Here is a 26,482-nt window from a genome sequence, read left to right as displayed (position 1 = left end):
GTTCTCTCGCTGCTGCACTAGTTGGGATTCTAGGCCTAGAAGGAGCAAATTTGGAGTTTGAGCATTTGGGTATTGAATAGAATACTAAAACCAGTTGAATCCTTTTATATTAGATCTAAGAATATATTCTAAGTCATAATTTTCCTTAGATGAAGTCTTGATCCATATTTGGTACATTTGAGCCATTTAGGGTGTTTGTAGGCTGAAGGAAATTTGCCATTTCTTACCTTGATATCGTACAAAGTATTCATTACCTATTTCGCAATTGTTTCATACCACCATACTTCTGCCAAGTCTACATCAAAGTGGTATCAGAGCAAGAAAGGTCTGGATAGGAAGTAGGAAGGATTGATGGAACCTGAGAACTAGTTTGTTAAGGAAATTGAAGAGTTGAAAGAAACCTTGGAGAGGGAAAGAAGAGAAAGAGAGTAGAGCAAGGCAATGGAGGAAAGAGCATGGAGAAGAGAGAAAGAGAGTATGCAAGCAAGGATATAACAATATGAGAAAGAAAGAATGGACAATAGGAGAGAAGAACCTAATTGGGAAGAACAAAATGGAGATGATGGAGAAGAGCAACCAGAAAGACCAGAGTGTAGGAGGGTTGAAGATGAAGTGGACCCTAAGGAGAGGAGGTTGGTTAGACTCTTGAAGGTAGTACAAAAAAATGCAGGGAAAGGACATGTGGATGTACCTATCTATCAGGGAAAGATGGATAGTGAGGAAGTGTTGGGTTGGCTTGATGCCTTGGAGAACTACTTTGAGTATGAAGAGATGGAGGATGATAAGAGGGTAAGGTTTGAAAAAACAAAACTTAGAAGTACTGCTTTGACTTGGTGGACAAGTTTACAAAATGATAGAATGTCTAGGGGTTTGACAAGAATCACACAGTGGGCAAGGATGAAGAATCTAATCAAAGAACAATTCTTGCCTTCAGATTATAGCATACATGTGAAGAGGATGAGACAAAATTTGAAACAAAAAGACATGGATGTAATGTCTTATACTGAACAATTTCATAAATTGAGTATTAGAGGAGGATATGAGGAAGAAGATGAGAAGGTATCCAGATATGTCAATGGCTTGAAGTATCATTTGCAAGATGAGATTGGTCTACAAGTGCCAAGGACCATTGGTGAATGTTTTCAATTGGCTATTAGAGAAAAATAAAAGGTGAAGAGGATACAAGAAAGGTCAGGAAGAGGAGGTAACTCAAATAGAGGAAGAAGTGGAAGAGGTCAAGGACAAAGCAATGATGACAAAGGAAAGGAATAATTTTCAGAATCAAGGGGTGGATACAATCAGAGAGGAGGAAGAGGATTTGGTCAAGGAAGAGGCACATTTAGATGCTACAATTGTAATGAACCAGGGCACCCATCATTCAAATGTCCTAAATGGAATGAGGATAAGAAAGAAAGGAGGGTTAATTTGACATAAGAAGACAAAAAGGAAGAACAAGAAGAAGAAAAAATGATACCACCAAAGGAAGGAGAGTTATTGCTCATGGGGAAGGTACAACCATCACAACAAGAAAGGATCTTTAAGACAAATTGTAAGATCCATGGCAAGGTATGCAATTTGACTGTTGATTCAGGGGCTTGTCACAATTTGGTTGCTTATGAAGTAGTCAAAAAGTTAAATTTACAAACCCTTGCACATCCTAATTCATATTTTTCTACATGGGTTAGTGAAGGTCAGAATATGTTGGTAAAGGATCAGGTAGTCATTAATTTCTCCATTGGTCAATATGCTGATAGTATTTTGTGTGATGTAATGGATATGAGTTGTGGTCATTTGATTTTGGGCAGACCTTGGCAATACTCTAGAAGGATTATACATGATGGGTATCAAAACACCTTTGTATTTAATAAGGGTGGAAGTAAGTACAAATTGAGCCCATTGATGGGGAAGGCAAGAGACAACATTGTAATGTTTTTTGGCAATGAGTTTTCAATCAAAGAGCAGGGTAAGAAAAGTGCAGATTTGGAGCACTATGACAGTCCATTTCATAAAGGACTTTGGAATCTTGATCATGTACAAGTTGGTATAGTCAAGTGTCCTATCATTGGACAAAGGAAGGACAACAAGTTGGAGAAAATGCAGAAGCCTCAAGATAGAGTAAAAGGGGCAGCCATGAAGCACATATCAACCATGAGTACCATTGGTTTGGAGCAGCCAAATAATAAAAATTTTGTTTCTAATTATTGGTGTATGAATGCAGGTGTTTATAGGAGGAAACAAGTCACATTTGGGGACTATCTAGTTCCTAAGAATCAGATGCAAGAAAGAAAACACGAAGGCAAGGCATGGATGACTTCTTGGGACAAGAAGACTTTCATTCATGGGGAGTATGGTGCAGGTGCACCAAGGCAAACAAATTCAATATTTAAGACCTTTGAGACCAAGGAGAAGTGTCAAACATCAAACAAATTCAATAAAATCAATTATGAGATCCTAAAGCCAATAATGGATTTTGAAACTAAACAAATGCAAAAAGTTGTCAAATTGTCCTGAAAGTTGTAAAATGTTGGATATTGGGTCAAAACACCCAAAAATGGATTTAGGAGGGTTTAGAATCATCAAATATGCCAATAAGGATGAAAATCCAATAATTGTATGTTTTATTCAAAAATTTGTAATGCATTTTCCAAAGTGCAAATTCAAAATTTCAAAAAGGCAACGGTTAGGAAGAATTAGGAGGGAAAATCAAGTTTTAATTGTTTTTGTGTTAAATAAATAGTGTAACCAGCCATAAGTTGGTTAAATAGTCGTAGAGGAAGGTTTATAAAGTCATTTTAATGCATTGTATGAAATGGTGAAGGCCTGGTGTATGGACAACATCTGGAAGAGTAATAAAACTCAGATTTTGAAGCCATTTCCTGATTTTTTATGAACTCGTGAGGGTTTTATTTGGTATAATTCATATGATACATTTGTAGTGCATTTATTTCAACATTGAATATCCAAAAAAACTTGCTAAAGGCTTTGAGTATGTTATAGAAAAACCAAAAGGGTATCCAAATATCTATTTTATTTATCTGGTGTTTTAGAAGTTTTTGGAGTTATCATTAAATTTCTCTCGCTCCTACACTAGTTGGGATTCTAGGCCTAGAAGGAGCAAATTTGGAGTTTGAGCATTTGGGTATTGAATAGAAGACTAAAACCAGTTGAATCTTTTTATATTAGACCTAAGAACATATTCTAAGTCATCATTTTCCTTAGGTGAAGTCTTGATCCATATTTGGTACATTTAAGCCATTTAGGGTGTTTGTAAGCTAAAGGAAATTTGCCATTTCTTACCTTGATATCATACAAAGTATTCATTACCTATTTGGGAATTGTTTCATACCACCATACCTCTGCCAAGTCTGCATCAAGAATCCCACTTTGTAGCAGTCAAGTGGATTCTGAGATATCTGAAGGGAACTATTGACTATGGATTATGGTATCCATACAGTAATGATTTCAACCTAAAAGTGTTTATAAATGCTGACTGGGCTAGTAATGTGGACGACCGAAAGAGCACAATCGGTGGTGCATTCTTTCTTGGTGGTAGACTAGTCTCATGGATGAGTAAGAAGCAGAGTTGTATCTCTCAGTCTACAACAGAAGTGGAGTATGTTGCAGCATTTATGAACTGCACCCAGACAATTTGGATGAAGCATGTATTAATTGGCTTCAAAGTTCATGTATTTGAAATGGTAAGTATATTTTGTGACAACACAAGTGTGATTAATATCTCCAAGAATCCAGTTTTACATTCTAGAACCAAGCACTTTGAGCTTAAGTATCATTTCTTAAGGAAAAAGGTTCGGAACAAAGTTGTATTGGAACATGTCTCCAGTAAGGGGCAGTTAGCAGACATATTCGCCAAGTCTCTACCGAAGGCTACCTTTACCAATTTGAGAGATGAATTAGGGGTGCTACCCCTTCAAGAGGTGAACTAAAGGTGTGTGCTCCACATCAATTAAGGCTTACATTGATATATCTTTTTCAAGATTGGTGTGTTGAAGGATACTAATCCTTAGGGGGAGCAGCATAGTAGAACATAGATGTATCTGCCTTCACTTTGGCATTGTTGTCAAAGGGGAGATGATGTGAAGTGGAGAAGATATTTGTAGTGCTAGGGAAGAAGATGTGAAATGGAGAGATATCTTTGTATATTGCCATCAATGCCAAAGGGGGAGATTGTTGGCATATGTGCAGAGTATGATGACATGATGATATTATATGTTGTCATTGATGTCAATATGCTGAAGAGTGAACTGGTATATTGAAGTAAGCAACTTGCAAGAGAACTGGTATGATGTTGTGAACTAGTATATGTGAAAAAGTAAAGTGGTATGTCTATCCAAGTGAACCGGTATATGGAATGTTTTGTATCAAGGTCTCATATGGTATGACTACTGGTTGGTAGTCTTAGCTTCAGGGTTTCTGGTTGAAGTGTTCTATGCCTATGTGATTCAACCGATGACATTGTGTGATGAGTTAGCATTATAATGAAGAACAAATTGTGTTGCCACGTTAGCCTTGTGTGCGTGAAGGATCTTGCATGAAGGAGATTGATCCTATCTACCTTAGGAATGTGCAAATTCTCTATAAATGGTGGAGAAAATGTGATGGGTTATCAGCCTCCAAGAAGTAGTGAAGAACAAACGATGGAGAACATCTTGAGATCTATTCAAGACTGTTGTAATCAATACAATATGTTCAACAGTTAGGATTGAACTGACTAAATTGCTTAACCTAAATGTTTAGGGTTTAGGGTTTTTGCTACCGACCTATCTATTTCCTATAAGGTCGATGTTGATTTTCATGTTGAGTTGTTGGGAAATGTTGTGAGTGTATCTAAGCGCAGAGATACATGATTCTTTCTAGACTAGATAAGAGAATAGATACCTGCAAAGTGTGATTGCAGAAGGAAGGAACTAAAGTGGATCTGCATTGGCATTGAAGTGTTGTTACCAGATCATTGTAATACCTGTTGACCTTTAACCACTTCAACAGTTGGAAAATCTCTTAACAGGGTAGATTTAACCGGCTTGCTGTAAATCCTTTAATAGGATGACTCAAAATCATTGAGTTCTTAAAATCCTCTAACAAGGTAACCTTTAATCTAGGGTTTAACCCTTAGCCAGGTACTTTAGCCATCCCTTAACCGAGTGATCCCTAGCAGGATCGGTTCCTAACAGAACCTATTGTAAATTCTTTAATCGGACTAGGCTCCTAATAGAGCGAACTTCAAAAGGGTTCAAAGAATAGCTTGTGGGTATTCATCCCCACCGTGGTTTTTCCCAGTTGTGTTTCCACGTGAAAAATATGTGTTATGTGTGATGCTTTTCATGTGATGCTTTTTTATTCTCTGTCAAGTGGTAAAGCATGTTGAACTAGTAAGTCTTTACATTTATGTTGATGTATTACTAGTGTATGCATATGGGTGAAGTGGAAATAAGATGTTAGATTGTGTGGAAATCTGAGTTACCGGTTTATGTCTTTCACATTCTTACTGTGTTTAACCGGTAGTAATTTGGTTTAGACCAGTGTTATTGATTACTAGTCAAGTGCAGTGTTTTCAGTCAAACCGGTTGAAGGAAAAGTGTTTTTCTTAGTACCGATTCACCCCCCCTCTCAATACTGGTTTGGTACTAACTGTTCATCATTGAATCATCACTACCATGATCCATATTTACCTTAAAGTGTCTTTCCATCATACAAGGTCTTCATTATTTCATGACATGTAGGATAAAGATCATTTACTTCTAAAAAGTGTGCTTCATCAAATTCTTATTTGCAAATTCTCCAGTGCCAGGATATTTCCTCTTGGATAAGTACTACTCTTATGTTGTACCCATAATAGTACCATTCCATAATAAAGATTTAATAGAAATTTGGGGTACTTAGAATTCAAGTCACACATAAATATCCTTTTAGCTTCTCAAATTCCCTTTCAGTTACATCATTCCACTTTAAGGAGTCCTTCAATAAGATTTTGAGTCATTTTCCTATGTTGCCATAATTTTTAATAAATCACCTATAGTAACCAATAATTCATAAGAAAAACCATAGGTTCTTGAGGATTCTAGAAATTTTACATCCTACTATGGCCTTGACGTTGTGAAGGTCCACCTTAAATTGCTCATATAAAACAATACTACTTAGGTATTCAATTAGTTTAACTCCAAAAATACACTTGAAAAACTTAAGATGAAGATATTGTTGTTCAAGAATATCCAAAACTTGATTTACCTATTGCAATTGTTCCCCAATTCTTGGATATATTTTAATACAACATTACGAATACCAAAAAATATTTCTACAAAAACTACTTGAAGATAAAGTTTATCAAAATTTGAAATGTAAATAGTGCATTTGTGAGGCCAAAGGGTATTATCAACTTTAATTCATATTGGAGCTCAAGGGTTTGGAAAAATATGTTATGTATATCCTCATCTCTAATTTTTATTTAATAATAATACAAATGAAGATAAAGTTTGGTAAAACAAACAACACCGTTTACTTCATCTAAAAAATCATCAATCACTAGATTTAAAAACTTATCTTCATAACATACTTGTTTGCCTCTTTATAATAATAACATATCTATTAAGTGTCATTTTTCTTGAGCATAATTAAATTAGATATGAGTACTTGGAATATAACATACTTGATATTACTCGCCTCTAACATATCTCATAATATCTTCCCAATTTCACCTTTATATATATATTGTACATATAGGGCCTAATGCTGGGTAGTTAGATCCCTTGTTTTAGTAGAATGCCATGATTATGAGATCTTTTGAGAGGCAACCCTCTTAGCACATCTCTCAAAACAACTAAATGCATATCTACAAATAATTACATATCTATCATTGTAGGAAAATTCAATTGATATGATACTAATGAATATAATAGCTGGTTGGGTATCACTTGCTTGTTAATTACCTCTAATGCTTTTTTTTTCTTTCTTCCTTGATACCCCATCCAATATAGAACAACTTCTTTTGGCACATTTATGTCCTCAACTCCATTTTCTATTATAGTTTTTTATTAGGGGAAAACAAGTTTTTAAGGGTCCCTAAAACCCTTTACATCATAGATTCAAAAGATAGTCATCAAAGTCCACTGGAAAAACAAAAGACAACAACCATGAAAAGGACAGATGGCCAAAACAAAAAAGCCAGCAGCAGAAAGACACAACACAAAGAAACTAAACACCAGAAAGAAGAAAAAGTAGAGAAGAACAACCAAGCCTAGGTGAAGTTCTTTAGCAATTCGACAGCTTTTAGCTCCAAATGCTCCATTGTCACAACAATCCTCTTGATATCTTCAATGTCCATGCTTTGGTTTTTCTTATTCCTGGTACTTTCTCATGTTCTTTTTTTGGGACCAACTTCCTTATCTTCAGGGATTCCATCCTTCTCCTCAGTGGTGTCCCCGAGGGCCTTATCCCTCTGGACATGTTTGAGTTTGCTGATAAGGACCTTGTTACTATCAAAAGCGGCCTTTAAAATCTTGTAACTCTTCTCCCCAATCTTTTTAGGGGTCTTCTCAATCCCTTCCATCTTCCTTTCAATTGCCCTTTCTCTATCTTCCAGGGTTTTAAAGCTATTGTGTTGGGCATTTATAATGTCCTCTGCATTGTTGATAGCTTTAGTCAACTCACTTAAGAAGTCAGGTAGAGAGCTAAATTTGCTTCCTGGACCTGTTTCAATTTTATGCTTTTAATTTTTCTTCTGAACCCAAAAGAAGACCTTATTGAAGTAGTCCATTCCATTTTTGATACAAAGGTTAAAGTCCAGAGGGGAGCCATCCTTAGCCTCATCTCCCACAGGGTCCAAGTTCACCTCCAGAGCCACCTCCTTCCACTTAGCTATCTTAATTTCCTTGTTGGGGGTATTCTCCCCAGTCATGCCCTTACTCTAATCCTTGGAGCCGATAGGAAGGGGTGAGTGGTTCTTGGCTCCCAACTCCTCATCTCTCAACATCTTCCCCTTTTTCTTTTGGATTGAGATAATTTGAACCTCCTCACTGTATGTCTCCATGTCATCTTCACTCTCCTCTTCTTCCTCGTACCAACTATCATCATCCTCCCCCTTCTTTTTGTGAATAATCGACCCTTTAACCTATTCCTCTTGACTGATTTTTCTTTTACGCTTGCTCGACCTAGTGGTATGGGGATCCACCTCGTCATCCACCTTTGTGTCATATCTTCATCATCTTCATCATCTGAATCACCCAAATAATCATCTCACATGAATACCTCAGATATAGCATGTTGAATTGTGGTGTGATGAATACTAAGAAGGGGGGGTGAATTAGTATTACAAAAAATACTGTAAACAAACTTTTAAACAGTTTAGCAGATAACCGGTACAACATATTCACTAATAAACCAGTTAAGATAAATGCAAACCAAATAGCAAAAAAAAAATTCACCTAGAAGATCACAATCACCATAACACGAGATATTTGACGTGGAAACCCAAATGGGAAAAACCATGGTGAACAAAAACTCACAAGTAACTATCTGCAAAATAGAAACCAGACCGGTTAAGGTCATACAATGTTCTTCACTAGAAAAAATCCTGTTAGGAATCTATATCTTTGTTAGGAGATAAGTCCTGTTAAAGACTACCTTGTTAAATAATTTCAGATCCACAGTTGTGAACCACCTTGTTAGAGGATTTACAAAGGCTTTGAAGAGCTTACCCGGTTAAGGGTTTCAAACTTGTCGAAGATATTAGTAATCAACAAGTGAATGATCTAGATAATAGCACAGTATGCTTAATTATATCCTTGATAGCTCATTGTTAATGCATTTCAACATTACTTCAGTCTTCAATATCTCCACACTCTACCTCTTCACACAAACCTAATCTTCTCTTCTCTGATCGCACATTGTTGGCATATGGACACTCCAATGAGACATTGTGTGTGATTGAAGGTTTTGTCATTGATGCCAAAGGGGGAGTAGTAGGATGAGAAAATTCAAAACACAGGAATCATATGCTCAGGGGGAGTCACTCATTTTTTTGGTAAATTTTTGGTCTACACATTTTTGGACATCTTTTTGAAATTTCTCATGAGTGTTGCCATCAATGCCAAAGGGGGAGATTGTTGGCATATGGACACTCCAATGAGACATTGTGTGTGATTGAAGGTTTTGTCATTGATGGCAACCTTGCAATCCTATGGCACCGGCAAGACATTCTACTAGAAAAACATTATTCAAGCAAGACAGTGCACCGACATCAGCAAGACCACTCTACACCGACACTGGCACCTGCACAGAGGCCGATGGGATTTTTGATATGTAATATTTTGTTTATTATTGTAAGCCGACTTGGAAAATTGTAAAATGACTCTTGTATATAAAGGAGATCATTATAGACATTTGTAGATATAGAAAAGTGAGCATAAAGAAAATTATTAGGCAGACCTAATGTGCGAATTATAGGTCAAGGGTATATGTAAAGAATAGAGCAAGAACCGGTACTAGATCTAGCATTGAAGATGTTATTGTAAAGCAGTACAAAATATTGGATTAGCTTAATCCTCATTGTAAGTCAGTGTGACTTCTTACTGAGCAGTGTGCTCTAGGCAGTTGGCCTTCCTGCATGTGCAAGCCCCTATTGTAAGTAATATTCTCTTATTGGCCAATAAGTGAATATTATGGGTCACAAATCCCACCGAGGTTTTTCCCACACCGGGTTTCCTCGTTAAACATCTTGTGTTATGGTGTTCTTTTATGTGGATGTTTTTTATTCTGTTTAATTCTTGCATATCGGTACACTGTTACTTTATGTTCTGCATGTTTTGTCTCAAGAAAATTACATTACCAGTCAGATACTGATTCACACCCCCCCCTCTCAGTATCTGTGGGAACCCTAACACATATAACCATTTCAATTCTATATCTCACATATCACACATCTCGCATGCAAACCCTAGACATGATGTCCTTATAAAGGAAACTGATTTCATGTTGGTCCAATAGGATTAGACTACAAGTTCTTAGGTTTAGTGTATCTAGACACATTTGGTAAAATGGCACAAAAACACTGCCAAAGTATCGGTCGATGATAACTCATCACACATTGCAGTAATACTGGTTGGTAACTCATCATAGAGTAATACCGGTTAATACAATATATCGATTACCGGTTGTCAAAAAATGAAGACTGGTAGATCGTAGTGTTCCGGTCAAAAGTTAACTACTGCTTGTTTCCTTCGTACCACTTGAGCTCCTTGAATTGCTTGGGATCCTCATACCACTTGCAGTCTTCATACAATCTATGACCGGTAAACCATTTTTTGCAAAACACCGATAGTCTAAAGACTATACATTCAATAATACACAATACCGGTTGGAACAATTACCGGTTGAGCATAACTCATACATCAAGAAAGTGTGTGTCCATCAATGACAATCAAAACATCATCAAAATGCCAACAATCTCCCCCTTTGGCATTGATGGAAACACTAGGAAAATTTTGACATCTAAGTGCTTTACAACAATAACACAAAAGATGCTACAATCAAAATTACTCCCCCTAAGCATATACACTACCCCTTTTGGAAAAATTACAAGTAAGTGCATGAAATGGTAACATTCACCAAAATTTTAATGTACACTACTCCCCCTTTGCCAACAATGACAAAGTAATGCAAAGTAACCCCTGTTTCCTTATACAATAAAAATAGAGTAAATGTTCATGACAATAAGGAATGAAATTTCTCAAAAACAGATTTAAAGTCCTGCATAAAAGTTTTCATGGCCAATGTCCATGAATCAAGTAATGAGGTAGAAACCTCACTTTTAGTCTTCATCTGGAATTCTAGTTCTTCCATTGCATTGATGGTACTCATCTCTTGAGTTACTGTGATAGCTTTCAGGTTGAGAAAACATTTCTAAAGAATCTGCAGTCTTGGCAATAGGAGCAGTTGAAGCTCCTGCAAATCTTGAGTCCGGTTCCTGATCTCTAAGTCCATCTTGCCAGTCTGATGTTGAAAATGATGAACAATTTGTCTATAGGTAGTGAATGAATCATATGGCATCTTGAAATTGCTGATATATGCCTGTAACTCTGATTGGAGTTGAGCTTTCTATTTAAGCACATCGTCACAAAATAGATGGGGTTGGAAAAATTTACTCAATAGGTAATTTACCCTCATCCATAGCAATACTGATATCATTTTGTTGTTTCAGTAGTTGTGTCCAGAGCTCATTCATTTTCTTGACTAAGGCAACATTGAGTGCCTTTTCATGGTTCTTCTTTGCAGTTGCTTCAGCAACATCTTCCAAGCATTGTACCCGATCCTCTACTACAGTACAAAGAAGTTTGAGCTTGGATAGAGAGGAATCGGTACTGGGGAGGTTAGTACCGAGAATTAGACTGGTAAGGGTGTCAATAGCAGTTTGTATGGTATCCTGTTATTTCTTCTTTCGCAATTCTTCCAATCTCTCTTGTGCAAGTTTGATGCTTCATAGTAGCTTAGACTCATCTGTTGATTGAGTTAGACTTGCAAGAGTTAGATCAATAGGACTGGTGGTGTCAACCTATTTGGTTTGATCATCGGTTGCCTTAGGAGTCTGCCCTCCTTCTTTTGTTTTGATCTCCGCTTGTTTATTATTCTCTGCTTCCTTCTCTTCTTTTGCTCTTTTCTTATCCTCTTCTTTCTTCTTTTGCTCCTCTTCTTGTTTTTTCCTCTCTTCCTCCTTCCTTTCTTCTTCCCTCCTCTTGTCTTCTTCTTTCTTCTTCTCTTCTTGTTTTCTCTTATCTTCTTCTCTTTTCTTCTCTTCCTCTTTCTTCTTTTCTTCCTCTTTCTTCTTCTCTACCTCTTTTATCTTATCTTCCTCTTTCTTTTTCTCTTCCTGTTTTCTCTTGTCTTCCTCTTTCTTTCTCTCTTCCTGTTTTCTCTTGATTTCTTCTTGCCTTGATTTTTCCTCTTGCTCTTTCTCTTCTTTCTCTTTGTCATGTTTCTCTTTCTCAGCTTGATCTTTGTCAGGAGTGACATCCTCAATATCTAATGCATCAAAATCAATAGGATCATTTGTTTTGTCACTCTTTCTCCTTGACTGTCAAATACCTCATCCAGTTTGCCTGATGATAGGTCAGGTTCTTGTTCAATCTTCTTAGTGGCTTCAGCTACCCGGTGTATTTCGACAACAACTTTAACATGTATATGTGTGTCCTTTTCCAATTCAGAAGCTTTTTCTTCTAGTAGCATGAATCTTCTCCTTCTCATGAAGAAGATTCCTTTGTTCTTATCCATTATTTAAAATAATTTAGAATTTGAAGCATCAGGAAAGTATTGTGCAAAAATTTTCTCCCTGATCTCCAGTTCTCTTTCAATGGCAATGTGCCATTTATTATCTAAAGAATTATACAAAGAATCTAGTGTAACCGATCTAGTCTCAGATGGTGACCAATCTGTTGGGACTCATTAAATTTGAGTCAAGTTTTGAGGCCCATTTCAAATTTTTGCTCTGCATTTCCAAACGAGTCAGTTTGAATGGCCTAGTTAGAAAGGGGGTAGAATGGAGCTAGTTGATTTTCAAGGGGTAAGGCTTTGGAAAATTGTTGTACACCTTTCATTTGACATATTCAGTGATGTGAAAATTTCAAAATTCAGTTTGGATAAGTTTATCAGGTACCCATTTCAAGGGGTGAGCTGAAAGTGCATTTTAGGCACAAATGCAGATTTTATTGAGTAGCCTACTTTGAGTGATTACATCTTTTGCCCTATTGATTTTCATGAAGAAATTCAAAATGGATTCAATTATATGCATAAATTTCAGTTAGTTTGCAAATTTTAAAGTCTTAATGAATCCATTTGCTCAGTTTTTGAAGATCAATCCATTTGCAGTTTGTGTGGTTTGACAAGTCCCTGTTTCAGCACCTAGTCGGAGCCCTGTTTTGCATAAGTGTAAAAGTTACCTCGGTGGATGTTATGTCAGAATATTTGTTCCAGGCTATTATTAGTATAAATAAAAATCTATTTTTCTAGTTTCAAGCTCCTACCAATCCGTTTGATCATTTTTCAAAAGGGTTTATTGAGCCATTGTTTTCAGTCTTCCGCACTTTCATTGTCATATTAGTAGATTGTGGCTATTTTCATGAGTGCACTATTTGTACCTAGTCATACTTTTGATCGAACTAAGAATTCAAAGATTTAATATGTACTTCAAGGTACCTGTGTTTCAAATTTGAGGGTCTACGGAGGTTGTTTGGTATTTTTGAGAAAGGCATCATGTGTTGCTAGAACATTGACTTCATCAGGTCTGCAGTGTCGACAAAGTCTGTTGGTCATTTTTGACAATTAATATCTCTTCACTCGAGATTCGTCTTGAAAAACCATTTGGTAGAATTCATTCTTGTATATCAAAGTACACTCCTGTCAAATGGTGAGGTCCAGAAAGGTGTTTTGACCACTTTGAAAATTACGTCTTCCTGATTAAATGCGAAAATGTGGCGCAAGTGCCTGAAAGTTGCAAAACTCAGTCTGATGATCCCAAAATGGTGCCGATCGATTCTAGAGGTATGTGTAAGGTTTGTAAGGTATTTCAGAGTTCAGTTGCATGAAAACAAAAAAAAAATTAGCCAGCCCACTTTGGGGCCCGACCTGGCTCAGGCTCATGCATTATTTTTACGGCGAAATTGTTCTTAGTAAATGACTTCATGATGCATAAAGATATGGGATTGCATAGAAATGTTATTATTAGTTCTTGTTGAACATTCTATAGACCAATGTATATGGGAATGGAAGTGTTCACATGGGTCGAGAAGAGAGATCCCAACTATGGTTCGATCCTGCAACTGAATTCCATGAGTGTAGCTGTAATGCCCATACCCTAGTCGGACTTTTAAAACCCGTTTAACCTTGATTGACTTCCTATGTGGCATTCTTGAATGATAGATTAACCGATATGCAATGTGTAGTTTAGATAATATAAATAAATTGTGCATACTTATTATTGTGCTTTTGCATCGATTTTCGTGTAAATGTAGTTGTTTCCTAACCCTTGAGATAAATCTTGAGCTAATGCCTTCATGGAATATGTATTTGTATATGCATGCTTGTATGAATTCATGAGTGCAGGAGATTGCAGTTTCAACACCGCTTAGGGCAAGGTTTATCCCCTTTGGAATTTGCAAGGTTGAGTATGCTCCTTCATCTTTTGAATTCGGATTTAGTGGTCATATAACTCTCGTCCTTGCCTTAGCCATGGTTAGGTGAGCATCGTGTGTGGATTCGTGGGACTTGCCTTTCATTGGGATGCGTGTCAAGAGATTTGAAGGACTTCCTCGATTTGCGTGCCTTGCGCAAGGTAAGTGAGGTATGTTATCCTAAGTATTAAATTTAAAATTATGATTAAACGTACACATTAGAGATATAGAAATTTAAATAGGAAGTTCCTTTTATACGATTAATCAGTAATTAAAGAGATTTGCTTTAAATTATGATTGTAGCTAGCTTAAGGTATTTAACTGGGGTTAGTGTACTCATTTACGCATTTGTAACATTTACGCATATGTAGTTGAGAAATTTGAATAAACAAGACTCTTGCGTTAGATCGGTCATTTATTTTAAAATGTCGCTTTATTTTGTTGTTGCGAGTTAATTTAATAGTTAATTTTAATAACGACGATTTTAATAGATTATGCGTTTTGGAAAGGAAAAATTTAAAAGTCAATTGTGAAATAGAAATAAATTAATCGTTTTCGCTTGTTGGGGGAAAAAGGGTAAAATTTATTATTTAAAAGAAATTAGTTCCATTTTACTTGTTAAGTCGGTATAGTATAAAAGTTGATTTCTTTTAGAAAATTAAATTAATCAAATGCTTTACCCGGTCAATGGGTTCAAAAAAAAAAAGAAGTAGGCCTAAAATTAATATTGAGGAAATAAAAAAATTTAAAACTCAAAAAGAAATAGAAGAACTTTAATTTTAATAGGGAAAACAAATTAGAGGTAAGAGGGAATGGAAATGAATGACTCCTATTTTGATTTTCACCTATTTTATTTTTAAAATAAAATGCCTAAATTCGAAATTAAAAATTAGGGCAAAATTAGGGTTCTCTTTTTAACCTAGTTTGTAAGCATTTTTGGGGGTTCTTTGGCTTGGGAGTTTTTTTTTGGAAAAATGGGGGGAAGATTTGCATGGGAGCAGCAGATTGGGGAAACTCTCATCAAGATTCATGCCTGGAATTGCACAAGGAGGTAGGATTCGAATCCACCTTTCTATTACTTGTTTTGAAAAAAAAAAGAAAGGAGGATATTACTCATGAATGTGTTTTCTTGAAGAATAGTTGCAGTTGTTCCTTTAAATTTGGTTGTTCTTGAATCAATCCTTGTTCTTAATGGATTCTGTGATTTTGACTGGGTAGGAAACACAATTCCCATAATGGAGATTTTGTTATAAACCTGGAAAAAAAAGAAATTTATTGATGGCTGTGACTGTATTTGTCTTTTTTTTTAAAAATGGGGATTTTACATCCTTCTTGTGTGCATCCGTTTGGGCTTATTTCAATATTTGAAAAAAAAATTTATATACGTTTATATCGAGCTGTGCGATGGAAGATCAACACAGTGTATTTCTTTTACCATCGGGCTGGGCGTTGTTTTCTTACCATGGTAGCGAACTGTGCATTTTTTTTTTGGGGTTTTTAAAAAAAAATGAAACTTTGTTGGGGGTTTGGAGGGCGGGGAGCGGAGCTCCACCCGCTCCTCCTCCCCTTTTCCCCGCATGCACCCCCCCTTACCCCCTCGCCCGTTCCCCTTTCTCCCCACCACCACTCGCTACCCCCGTCCGCCTCTCCGCTCGCCTTCCCTGGGAACTCCCCGCCCGAGTGCACTTTAGCCCTAAGGCCGCGGCACTGCGGTGGCCGCAGGGCGCTGCGGGCCTGCGGGCACCGCAGTGGCGCCGCCGCTCGAAGAGCCTTCTGTGTGTTGCTTAGGGTTTGCCAAGGGCAAACGAAAATGTGAGGGGTACGCCATTTCTTGTGTGGTTGTTTAAAACAAAAAATATATATATATATGTATTGTGATTCATGCCGTGGGCAAAGTAATAAAAAAAAAGAAATATGGATGAAAGGTCCATTGTGTTGGAGAATAGTTTTATTCAATTTTTATTTTGCTAAATTATGTTATATATATATATATATATATATATATATATATATATTAAAATAGTAAATACGGAGTTGGTGTTTATATATATTTGTGGATTTAATTAGGAAATAACATTTTTATTTGTCATGTATTGTTAAATTTATTTTGATCACGATTAATTTTGGAACCCAATATAATTGGATATCATATCGATTTAAAAAAGGAAAATGTTGTAAGTATAAGTTCCATATTTCCCTGGTTTGGGGAGGCGTCATACCTTGGTGTGTTTGTTTTTTGGACCTTGTCAGCTGGATAATTGTGTCGGCCATATCCGGAATGTGCCCTAGTCAAAATATCATCAATCATTAGAACTTGTAAATTGCTTGCAGTGTTTCAGTTGGAGCCACTCTAGAAGGGACCATCATGTAAAACCCGAAGGAGGTGTCTGTTGTATTTTTTTTGATTGTATTCGCCTTAGTGGCAAGATGTAAAAGACTTATAAATCATGTATTCCGAACGATATAATACCAAAGGGGTCTTGCAGTTGAGCAGACCCGGAGATGTAGCCCACCCGGGGTGAACTCCGAGATCATATCTGTGTTATGTGATGATTATAGCGTGCTTTGTTCTATGTTTTAAATTGTCATGAATGGTTGTAATCTTGCATGAGTGTATAGTGGAATTTTAATGAATTCGAATTTAAGTGCATAACATTATTCAAATGGATAAATATAGCCTTTTAAATTCGTAAAACGTGGTGAATTATGAATATGGCAAGGTATTTAAATATTGAGATTAAAGTTGCGGAAAGAGTAAATTGATAATGTTAATTTAAGTTGTAATGGTGGAAAGAATCTTGTTAGAGTACTTTATTGGATTAACTTGTTATTAAGTATATAAATGGAATGGATGTAAAAAGGAAATGAAGTTAAGATTTATGTCACAATTCTTAAATGGAAAACTAAAGAATGAACATCATATAAATATCTATCTTTTTACCTTAGAAAATGAATCATGCCATGTCAATTATGTTTCATTACATTGGTTAAATTTGTTAAGTTATTTCACGTTTTAATCTTAACAATAATCCTCATCAGATTAATTTGATAATTCGTGAGGACTCAACTAGGCATCCATGTTGTATAATGGATGAATATACTTAGTAATTCATGTTGTAATTATAAATCAATAATCCTCACTAGTTTAACTTTATAATAGTGTGAACTCAAATAGATATCCATATTTTAATCCTTATAAAAGGAACCCCTCGTGATTGCTAAAATAAATCTAAAATGGAAAAGTAATTGATTTGTTGTTCAAACATTAAATCCTAGTAAAAGTATCTCTCTCATTTTAAGATCATTTAACAAGAAGAGAACAAAACAAGAGATATGCAAAAAAGATAATTGTATTTTAATCCGAATAGAAGGACGTCATTATGATCTTATCTCTCTAATCTTGAAATGATGAATGTCATCTAGTTAACGATTCTTTAATTGAAGGATGCTCTCGTGTGTTCTAATGCAGACCCATCTTAATGAAAATTAGCCCATTTACTTGCATTATTAAAACTTCAAATGTATCATATGGCTACTCATATTTTACCTTTCATAAAAGAACTTCAACTCATTAGTAGGCTACGCATGATAACAAATGAAGAGACCTCACTCTACTCATGGAAGTTTAATCCGAAAGAAACAAATTTATCTTATTAACCATACTGTTTAATATTTTAAAAGAGGTATCAAATGTGGGTGAATATTTCAAGATCAAATGAAGGAATCCTCGTTATATTAAACGTAGTTTAACCCTAACGAATGAATCTCATTAAGCAGATTTATAGCATTAAAGGATGCTGTCAAGTGCGGATGGTTATTTCTAGAACTCTAATGAATGAACTTTGTTATATTTATAACGCTTGAACCCATTTGGAGACCTCCTAATGAAATTATGAATTATAGTGCCTTGAGTAATTAACCTCTCGATGGTCTCCTCATCAACCAAAGCAATTGAACGCTTCCTAAAATTCTAAGATGTCATATCTTGAAAACACATATATAATCAAGACCTATGCATCTTCCCGTAATATAAGATATCCAGATTGATGGATCTGATGACGCAAGATGAGTTAGGTGTAAGGTTGTGTAATCGCGTTAGGAAACTCCTTAGGATTGTTTGAGCCTTCCGCTGTGATATCTAAATTGAAAGATTATCTCCATTGTATTTTAATGTCGTGTCTAATTATGAATTGAGTTAACTTCAACTATCTCAATGTTGTAACTTTGCTTTAACGCTCTTAATTATTATTAATAAAAAAAATAAAATTTACACTCTATTTGAGTGTTTTTAACTTAAACCCTTAGGGGTTTCCTGGCGGGGCATTACAGTAGCATTCTTTGAAACTACAATCACTGTGTTTTTTTGGACAATATCCCAATCAGGGAAATACAACATATTGAGATGGGCAATGTTCAGCAGTTTTGTAACTTCAGTGCATTTCAGCAGGTTGATGTCATGTATGGCAATGGAGCATATGCAATTGTTGTCACGCCATCACTAATGAATCCATTGACTTGAGTTTAACGAGATGTATCCCCTGAGGTGTGGACAACACAATATGGATCTAAGCATGGTGAATAGACTACAAGAATCCCCAAATCAAATGCCAAATAAAGCCCCTATGCATGGTGGATGAGGAAGGGCATTAAGCTTAAGACTAAATGCAAATGGGTTGGCAGGTGTTTCCCTCATCTAATGTAGTTTTCTCCATGCCTTACGCTAGGGGTGGTGCACGTGAGGTGATTGGAATGTAAAAACCATTAAAAAAAACCTTCCAATTAATGCAAATGGTAGATGGCATGGCTGTTGGGTATATCCCCAAATCCAACGTGTAGCAGAAGGCACAAATCCAACATTTGCCAACATCCTTTCATCCTGCGTAGCTTGAGATGGGCAGCATGGTATAAATGAGTCCATGTAAAATATTTGAAACAAAATGAAATCAAGAAATGATACTGGTAGATTACTATGAAAGTCTCCAATCCAATGTAATCTTCTACATGGTTAATGAAGTGAGCATGTGAAACCCCATAGCCAATGCAAACAACAGTCTAGCACCCCTCACGTGGCATGTTTGAAGCCACATAGAATTTGAAGTAAATAAAAACAACAAATGAAATTGGCCATTCCTTTCCCTATGCGTGGTTGGTGTGGTGTTTGAAGCCATAGAAACCCTTCAGCAAATGGTTAGCAGTCCAACATTTAACTCACGATGCCTCTTTATTCTTCCATGCATGGGTCTTTGAGGTGAGAAGCACCGAACCCCCAAGCAATGCATTTGGTAGTTGTAGAGAAAACCTTCAAAACGTGCAGTTTCCAGGCATAAGGCTTTATCCCACATTGGCTAGGAAGTGCATTTCTTTGATATTTATAAGCAAGGCTTCACACATACATAGTGTCGAAGCTTTGGGATTTTGACACAAGGAGTCGATGGGCACCCAAAGTGGACCCCACGCGTGCGGGCATGGATCCCAAGGCAATCGAGGAGGCTGACTAAGCGACGACTAGCTGGACCCCACGCAGGTATGAATCCTGAGGTAGGCAAATTTTGCAGACAAAGGGTAGATTAACCAGTGAGCAGGTTCCTAGCAGATCGAAGGTTGGCATGATTTTGTAAGCTGAAGATGCACACTTGTTACCCTCTACGGAATGGCGAAAGGCTCAGGCTGAAAACGCAGCGAAAACGAAGTGTTATGTAGCATGCAAGTTTGATGGAGATGGATGACGTGCATGATTTTGAAAACACAAAAAAGCACATAGGTTAGCCATGTTGGCATTATGTGAACTGACATGAAGACATAATGATATTGTATGTTGTCATTGATGTCAATGTGAGACATGGTGTGAACCGACACATATGATAGGTGAAAAGAGAAAGGAACCGGCATATGTATGAACCGGTTTATATGCCAAAGTGAAGTGGCATATTTGTTCAAGGTGAACCGGCATGTAGTTATGGGAACCGGCACATGGAAGCATTGTATGACTACCAGTTGGTAGGTAGCTTCCATTTTAGGATTTCTGGTTGGAGTACCTCAAGTTTGTGTGACTCAATCGGCGATCTTTGTGTGATGAGTTAGCAGTATAATGGAGGATAGATCATGTTGCCATGTAAGCTCTATGCGTGTGAAGGATCTTGCATGAAGAAGATTGTTCCTATCTACCTTAGGAATGAGAAAAGTCTATCAAACGATGATAATGCGTGATGGGTTATCAGCCACCAAGAAATCAGTGGATAATGGACGATGGAGAATGTCTTAAGATCGATTCAAGATTGTTGCATTTAATGCAGTATGATTCAATGGTCAGGATCGAACTGCTTGAATTGCTTAACCTAACAAGTTTAGGGTTTAGGGTTTTTGCTATTGACCTGTATGTTTCCTATAAGGTTGATGTTGTGTTTCTTTCTAAGGTTGTTGGCAAAATTTGTGTGTGTGTATACTAGGGAAGTGATACGTAATTCTTGCTAGACCAAAGGAGAAAAGAGATACTTGCAAAGTGAATGTGTAGAAGGTGAAGAAGAGCCAAAACGGATCTGTATTAGCATTGAGTGCTATTAATAGATCATTGTAATTCCTGTTGATCTCTAACCACTTCAACAGTTGTAAAATCCCTTAACAGGGTAGCCTTAACTGGCTTGTTGCAAAATCCCATAACAGGGTGGTCTTAATAGGCTTGGTTCAAATCCCTTAACCAGGTAACTCAAGGCTAATGAGTTTTGAGAAGCTATAGAGCTTAGGAGATCCTTTCAGCTATTGAGTTCTTGAAATCCTCTAACAAGGTGACCCTACCGAGTTTAACCCTTAACTGGGTATCCCTTAACCAGGTGATCCCTAACAGGATCGGTTCCTAGCAAAACCAATTGTAATGTCTTTAACCGGACAAGGCTCCTAACAGAGCAGACTTCTAAAGAGTTCAAAAAGCAGCTTGTGGGTATTCATCCCCACCGTGGTTTTTCTCAGTTGGGTTTCCACGTGAAAAATATGTGTGTTATGTGTGATGCTTTTATCTTGTGATGCTTTGTTTCACCTGTTAAGCATATGAAGGTTCTATGTTTTATGCCTGTCTATAAAACATATTGAACTCACTGTTGTGAAGATCTGATGATTAAGTTTACCTATTTATGCATGAGAGTATAATGATACTATAGTATTGAGCTAAGAGGAAAGCTTATTGAGTGACCGGTTCATGACTGATTGAGCTGTACTGGATGTTACCGGTTGCACTCAGTTTTACCAGTATCCCTATTTGTCAGTCATTTGGAGTATTTGCTATCAAACTGGTTTTGGATTGTATTTGTGTTTGTACTGATTCACCCCCCCCTCTTAGTACCGGTTTGGTACTAGTTGTTCATCATTGAGTTATCAATTGGTATCAGAGTGCCTCCAAGTCCTCTGTGTTGTAAGCTTAACCGCTTGAGGGAAAGATCCTAGTCAAATGATGAAGAGGGAAGGTCCAAAGTTTAACAGGGAAAACTTCGGTATATGGAAAGACAAGATGAAGATATTCATCAAAAGCATGGGTGTTCAACACTAGAGTTATATTAAAAATGTATATGTTGTTCCTACCGGTACTCTCACCGATGACCAAAAGAGAGAGATACAAGAAAATGGGAAAGTCATGGAAGCCCTCATTAGTAGTTTATCTGACATTGAATTTATTGATGTTCAAGACAAGGCAAATCCCAAGGAGGTATGGGATACTCTTGAAAATATCTATGGTGGTGATGAGCATGTAAAACAGGCTAAGGAAGAAAGCCTGAGAGGGAAGTTTGAAGACATGCAGATGGTTGAAGGAGAGACCATTCAACAGTATGGAATAAGAATCAAAATAGTTGTTGGAGAAATAAAGAGTGTAGGTGGCAAAATAGAAGATTCCACTGTGGTAAGTAAAGTCCTAAGATCCCTGTTGCTGGTCTATGCAATAAGGGTCGCTGCTATTCAGGAGCTGAGATCAATAGACAAGTCTAAGGTGTCCTTGGACTCCATCATAGCCAAGTTGATAGCCTATGAGTTGAATATTTTGATGGCGGTCTTCAAAAGACAAAATCAACATTTAGAGCCTCTGCTATACCATCCAGAAAAGGAAAAGAGGCTAGCACTAGTGGGGAACCTAATCAGAATAGAGAAATGAATGATGAAGAGTTTCTGATGGAATTTGAAGCTCTTCTTGCCAGGAAATTTTCAAAAGGAACTAGTAAATACAAAGGTAAGCTCCCTTTGAAATGTTTCTCCTATAACCAGATAGGACATATTGCTATGAACTATCCTAATAGTGACAACAAGGATAAATCGGAAAGGTTCAAGAAATTCAAAGGAGGAAACTAGAAAAATTGTTTTGTGGCAATTGATGAAGGTGTCACAGATGAGGAATCAGAAGATGAAGAGAATGAAGATATTGTGTTTGTTGCTGTAAAGGAAGATGTGGCAGACAAGAAGGCTCTTGTCTCCCGGTTTGATGATTCCAATGAGTGGATCATTGACAGTGGTTGTTCTCACCATATGACTGGTGACCGGAGCAAGTTTCTATCCTTAGAGGAGTATGATGGTGGTGTGGTTCGCTTTGGCAATGATGCACCATGCATGGTCAAAGGCAGAGGGTCCATCTCTTTGAATGGAAAGAGTAGTGTTGACAATGTGTACTGGGTTGATGGTCTCAGACACAACCTTCTAAGTGTTGCCTAGGTAAATGACAATGGCCTCACTCTGCAATTCAAGAATGGAGTTTGCAGAATCAAAGGAAAAGATGGTAAATTGGTGGCCATCGGCATGCAGACTAAAGGTAACCTATTTCATCTGAATGCAAATATAAGTACATGTCTTATGGCTAAGCTTGATGATAACTAGATATGGCATAGGAGACTCTACCATGTGAACATTGATAACATTGTGAAGGCTAGTAAGATCAAGGCAGTTAGAGGGTTGCTGGTACTGAGCAAACCGGATAATACCTTATGCAGAGAGTGTCAATTGGGGAAAATGTCTTCCTCAACCTTTAAAGGTAAATCTTTCACTGCTGACAACTTGCTTGATCTTGTGCATACTGATCTATGTGGTCCTATGAAAACTAGAAGTGTGCAGGGTGATAGGTACTTCATGATTCTCATTGATGACTACTCAAGAATGATGTGGGTCACATTCTTGAAAGATAAGTCTGAAGCCTTTGTGAAATTCCAATATTTCAGAGCATTAGTGGAGAAGGAAAGTGGCAAAAGGATCAAGTGTCTTAGAACTAATCAAGGAGGGGAATTAACTTCCAGTGAATTCAACAAGTATTGTGAAGAATTTGGCATCAAGAGACAGTTGTCTGCCCCTCGGACTCCACAATAGAATGGCCTAGCAGAGAGAAATAACCAGACTATGGTTGAAGTAGCTAGAACCATGTTGATTCAAGGAAAGGTAGCTCACACCTTTTAGAGAGAAGTGGTGAGCACTGTAGTCTACACTATGAACCGAGTACTCATCAAAAAGGGTAAGGACAAAACTCCTTATGAGTATTGGACCGGTAAGACACCTATGGTTAACTACTTTAAGGTATTTGGTAGAAAATGTTACATCAAGAGGAGTGGACATCAGGGCAAATTTGAAGCTAAATGTGATGAGGGAATATTTCTAGGATATTCCACCAAGAGTAAAGCTTTCAAGTGCTACAACAATAGGACTCAGAGAATTATGGAAAGCATCAATGCAAGAGTTGATGAATCCTCTGAGAAGACTAAGGAAACCGGCAGTGAGCAAGTTGTAAATGAACCGGTTGCAACCTTCTAGGAACCGGTTGTTAGCCAACCAAGTACTAGTAACAATGTCCCTGAACTGGTGAATGTTGATACTGATGAAGATGAGGATGAAGAAGAAAAGAAAGAAGAACCAGTTAAGATCATTCCTTGGTATGTCAAGTTGAATCATGATCCCAAGAAGATCATAGGTGATAAGGATGTAGGAATCCTTACAAGAAGAAAGATCAGAGAAAACTCATGTATGATCTTTGAGTTTGAGCCTAAATCATTCAAGGAGGCTCATAAAGATGAAGAATGGATCAAGGCAATGGAAGAGGAACTTGATCAGAAAGAGAAAAATGGTGCATGGTCCTTGGTACCCAGACCTGAGCATAAAAATGTCATTGGCACCAAATGGGTGTTCAGAAATAAGCTGAATGAGGATGGCACAGTGATTAGGAATAAAGCCAGATTGGTATGCAAAGGATATGCTCAAGAAGAAGGAGAAGACTATGGGGAAACCTTTTCTCCTGTAGCCAGATTGGAAGGAGTTTGTATGCTTCTTGCATATGCAACTTTTAAGAGGTTCAAAGTATATCAAATGGATGTAAAATCTACATTCCTAAATGGTGTACTTGAAGAGGAGGTGTATATTGAACAACTAGATGGGTTTGCCCTATTTGAAGACAGTGACATGGTATGTAGGCTACATAAAGTATTATATGGTCTAAAGCAAGCACCTAGGGCATGGTATGAGTGCCTACATTCCCATCTTGTGAAGATTGGATTTGAGAGAACAAGTGAAGATGGCAATATCTACTTGAAGTCTGAAGGTGATCAGTTCCTGATCTGTGAAGTTTTTGTTGATGACATCATCTTTGGAGGAGATGACAAGATGAGTCATGAGTTTGTTGATGAGATGAAGAAAGAGTTTGAGATGTCACTCATAGGGGAGATTAAGTTCTTCATTGGACTACAGATCCAACAGATGAAAGATGGAATCTTCATCACTCAGTCCAAATATGTCAAAGAAGTGTTGAAGACTTTTGGCATGGAAGATAGCAAACTGGTTGGTACACCGATGGTGACCGGTTGCAAATTGACAAAAGAGGACGATTTCACACTGGTTGATGAGAAGGAATACCAATCAATGATTGGTAAGTTGCATTATATAGTGCATAGCAGACCGGATATTGCACATGCAGTTGGCATTACTACAAGGTTCTAGAAAAGTCCAAGAGAATCTCACTTGATTGCAGTCAAGTGGATTCTTAGGTATCTAAAGGGAACAGTTGACTATGGATTGTGGTACCCATACAACAATGATTTCAATCTGAAAGTGTTCATAGATGCTGATTGGGCAGGTAATGTGGATGATTGGAAAAGCACAACCGGTGGTGCATTCTTTCTCGGTGGTAGACTGGTCTCATGGATGAGCAAAAAGAAGAGTTGTATCTCTCAGTCTACAGTGGAAGCGGAGTATGTTGCAGCTTTCATGAACTGCACTCAAACAATCTGGATGAAGCATGTACTGGAAGGCTTCAAGATCCCTGTATCTGAACCGGTAAGTATATTCTGTGATAACACAAGTGCTATCAATATATCAAAGAATCTGGTTTTACATTCTAGAACCAAGCATTTTGATCTTAAGTATCATTTCTTGAGGGAAAAGGTTCAGAATAAAGAGATTACACTAGAGCATGTGTCCAATAAGGAGCAGATAGCAGAAATATTCACCAAGCCTCTCCCAAAGACAACATTTGTGCATTTGAGAGGTGAATTAGGGGTATTGCCCCTTCAGGAGGTGAACTAAAAGTAATTGTTCCACATCAGTCTGGTATTGGATAGACAAATTTTTGGTTGATTGATGTGTTGAAGGATGCTACTCCTCAGGGGTAGCAGCATGATGGAACAGAGATGTTTGCACCTCCACTTTGGCATTGTTGTCAAAGGGGGAGAAGAAGTGAAGCGGAAAAAGATATCTGCAACAAATAGGGGAGAAGGAGTGAAGTGGAGAGATATCTTCGTATATTGCCATCAATGCCAAAGGGGGAGATTGTTGGCATTATGTGAACCGGCATGAAGACATAATGATATTGTATGTTGTCATTGATGTCAATGTGAGACATGGTGTGAACCGAAACATATGATAGGTAAAAAGAGAAAGGAACCGGCATATGTATGAACCAGTTTATATGCCAAAGTGAAGCGGCATATTTGTTCAAGGTGAACCGACATGTAGTTATGGGAACCGGTAGATGGAAGCATTGTATGACTACTGGTTGGTAGGTAGCTTCCATTTTAGGATTTCTAGTTGGAGTACCTCAAGTCTATGTGACTCAATCGGTGATCTTCGTGTGATGAGTTAGTAGTATAATGGAGGACAGATCATGTTGCCATGTAAGCTCTGTGCGCGTGAAGGATCTTGCATGAAGAAGATTATTCTTATCTACCTTGGGAATGAGCGAAGTCTGTCAAATGGTGATAACACGTGATTGGTTATCAGCCACCAAGAAATCGGTGGATAATGGATGATAGAGAATGTCTTATGATCGATTCAAGATTGTTGCATTTAATGCAGTATGATTCAATGGT

Source organism: Cryptomeria japonica, chromosome 7 (assembly GCF_030272615.1).
Source record: "Cryptomeria japonica chromosome 7, Sugi_1.0, whole genome shotgun sequence".
Lineage (NCBI taxonomy): Eukaryota > Viridiplantae > Streptophyta > Pinopsida > Cupressales > Cupressaceae > Cryptomeria > Cryptomeria japonica.
The sequence above is the reverse complement of the archived record's forward strand: the minus strand, read 5'-3'. Positions refer to the sequence as shown.